The sequence below is a fragment of the Physeter macrocephalus genome, chromosome 16 (assembly GCF_002837175.3).
Source record: "Physeter macrocephalus isolate SW-GA chromosome 16, ASM283717v5, whole genome shotgun sequence".
NCBI lineage: Eukaryota > Metazoa > Chordata > Mammalia > Artiodactyla > Physeteridae > Physeter > Physeter macrocephalus.
Window position 1 is genome coordinate 47399389 of NC_041229.1, and position 3500 is coordinate 47402888.

A 3500-nucleotide genomic window follows, 5' to 3' on the forward strand; every position below is an offset into this window, starting at 1 on the left:
ATGATTAGTGATGTTGAGCATCCTTTCATGTGTTTGTTGGTAATCTGTATATCTTCTTTGGAGAAATGCCTATTTAGGTCTTCTGCCCATTTTTGGATTGGGTTGTTTTTTTTTTTTTGATATTGAGCTGCATGAGCTGCTTGTATATATTGGAGATTAATGTTTTGTCAGTTGCTTTGTTTGCACATATTTTCTCCCATTCTGAGGGCTGTCTTTTTGTCTTGTTTATGGTTTCATTTGCTGTGCAAAAGCTTTTAAGTTTCATTAGGTCCCATTTGTTTATTTTTGTTTTTATTTCCATTTCTCTAGGAGGTGGGTCAAAAAGGAGCTTGCTGTGATTTATGTCATAGAGTGTTCTGCCTATGTTTTCCTCTAAGAGTTTGATAGTTTCTGGCCTTACATTTAGGTCTTTAATCCATTTTGAAGGTTTTTTTGTGTATGGTGTTAGGAAGTGTTCTAATTTCATTCTTTTACATGTAGCTGTCCAGTTTTCCCAGCACCACTTATTGAAGAGGCTGTCTTTTCTCCATTGTATATCCTTGCCTCCTTTATCAAAGACAAGGTGACCATACGTGCATGGGTTTACCTCTGGGCTTTCTATCCTGTTCCAATGATCTATATTTCTGTGTTTGTGACAGTAACATATTGTCTTGATTACTGTAGCATTGTAGTATAGTCTGAAGTCAGGGAGCCTGATTCCTCCAGCTCCGTTTTGCTTTCTCAAGATTGCTTTGGCTATTCGGGGTCTTTTGTGTTTCCATACAAATTGTGAAAGTTTTGGTTCTAGTTCTGTGAAGAATGCCATTGGTAGTTTGATAGGGATTGCCCTGAATCTGTAAATTGCTTTGGGTAGTATAGTCATTTTCATATTGTTGATTCTTCCATTCCAAGAACATGGTATATCTCTCCATCTGTTGCTATCATCTTTAATTTCTTTCATCAGTGTCTTATAGTTTTCTGCATACAGGTCTTTTTTCTCCTTAGGTAGGTTTATTCCTAGGTAGTGGGTTTGTCATATATGGCCTTTATTATGTTCAGGTAAGTTCCCTCTATGCCTACCTTCTGGAGGGTTTTTATCATAAAATGGTGTTAAATTTTGTCAAAAACATTTTCTGCATCTATTGAGATGATCATATCGTTTTTCCCTTCAATTTTGTTAATATGGTTTATCACATTGATTGATTTGCATATATTGAAGAATCCTTGCATTCCTGGGATAAACCCCACTTGATCATGGTGTATGATCCTTTTAATGTGCTGTTGGATTCTGTTTGCTGGTATTTTGTTGAGGATTTTTGCATCTGTGTTCATCAGTGATATTGGTCTGTAATTTTCTTTTTTGTGACATCATTGTCTGGTTTTTGTATCAGGGTGATGGTGGCATCGTAGAATGAGTTTGGGTGTGTTCCTCCCTCTGCTATATTTTGGAAGAGTTTGAGAAGGATAGGTGTTAGCTCTTCTCTAAATGTTTGATAGAATTCGCCTGTGAAGCCATCTGGTCCTGGGCTTTTGTTTGTTGGAAGATTTTTAATCACAGTTTCAATTTCATTGCTTGTGATTGGTCTGTTCATATTTTCTATTTCTTCCTAGTTCAGTCTTGGAAGGTTGTGCTTTTCTAAGAATGTGTCCATTTCTTCCAGGTTGTCCATTTTATTGGCATATAGTTGCTTGTAGTAACCTCTCATGAACCTTTCTTTGCATTTCTGCAGTGTCAGTTGTTATTTCTCCTTTTTCATTTCTAATTCTATTCGAGTCTTCTCCCGTTTTTTCTTAATGAGTCTGGCTAATGGTTTATCAATTTTGTTTATCTTCTCAAAGAACCAGCTTTTAGTTGTATTGATCTTTGCTATCGTTTCTTTCATTTCTTTTTCATTTATTTCTGTTCTGTTCTTTATGATTTCTTTCCTTCTGCTATCTTTGGGGTTTTTTTGTTCTTCTTTCTCTAATTGCTTTAGGTGAAAGGTTAGTTTGTTTATTTGAGATATTTCTTGTTTCTTGAGGTAGGATTTATTGGTATATACTTCCCTCTTAGAACTGCTTTTGCTGCATCCCATATGTTTGGGGTCATCGTGTTTTCATTGTTTTTTTTTCTAGGTATTTTTTGATTTCCTCCTTGATTTCTTCAGTGAACTCTTGGTTATTTAGTACTGTATTGTTTAGCCTCCATGTGTTTGTATTTTTTACAGCTTTTTAAAAAAAATTAATTAATTAATTTATTTATTTTTGACTGCACAGGGTCTTTGTTGCTGCTTGCAGGCTTTCTCTAGTTGCTGTGAGTAGGGGCTACTCATCATGGTGGTGCGCAGGTTTCTCATTGCGGTGCCTTCTCTCGTTGTGGAGCATGGGCTCTATGTATGTGGGCTACAGTAGTTGTGGCTCATGGGCTCTAGAGCGCTGGCTCAGTAGTTATCATGCACGGGCTTAGTTGCTCCTCGGCATGTGGGAATCTTCCCGGACCAGGGCTCAAACCCGTGTCCCCTGCATTGGAGGGTGGATTCTTAACCACTGCACCACCAGGGAAGCCCCCTACAGCTTTTTTTGCTGTAATTGATATCTAGTCTCATAGCATTGTGTTTGGAAAAGATACTTGATATGATTTCAATTTTCTTAAATTTACCAAGCCTTGATTTGTGACCCAAGATATGACCTATCCTGGAGAATGTTCCATGAGCACTTGAGAAGAAAGTGTATTCTGTTGTTTTTGGATGGAATGTCCTATAAATATCAGTTTAGTCCATCGTGTCTAATGTGTCATTTAAAGCTTGTGTTTCCTTATTTATTTTCATTTTGGATGATCTGTCCATTGGTGAAAGTGGGTGTTAAAGTCCCCTACTATTATTGTGTTACTGTCGATTTCCCCTTTTATGGTTGTTAGCATTTGCCGTATGTATTGTGGTGCTCCTATGTTGGGTGCGTAAATATTTACAATTGTTATATCTTCTTCTTGGATTGATCCCTTGATCATTAGTTAGTGTCCTTCTTTGTCTCTTGTAATAGTCTTTCTTTTAACATCTATTTTGTCTGATATGAGAATTGCTACTCCAGCTTTCTTTTAATTTCCATTTGCATGGAGTTTCTTTTTTCGTCCCATCACTTTCAGTCTGTATGTGTCCCTAGGTCTGAAGTGGGTCTCTTGTAGACAGCATATATACGGGTCTTGTTTTTGTATTGATTTAGCCAGTGTATATCTTTTGATTGGAGCATTTAATCCATTACATTTAAGGTAATTATCAATATGTATGTTTCTATTACCATTTTCTTAATTGTTTTGGGTTTGTTATTGTCTTGTGTTTCCTGCCTAGAGAAGTTCCTTTAGCATTTGTTGTAAAGCTGGTTTGGTGGTGCTGAATTCTCTTGGCTTTTGCTTGTCTGTAAATGTTGTAATTTTTCTGTTGAATCTGAATGAGATCCTTGCTGGGTAGAGTAATCTTGGTTGTAGGTTTTTCCCTTTCATCACTTTAAATATGTCCTGCCACACCCTTCTGGCTTGCATATTTTCT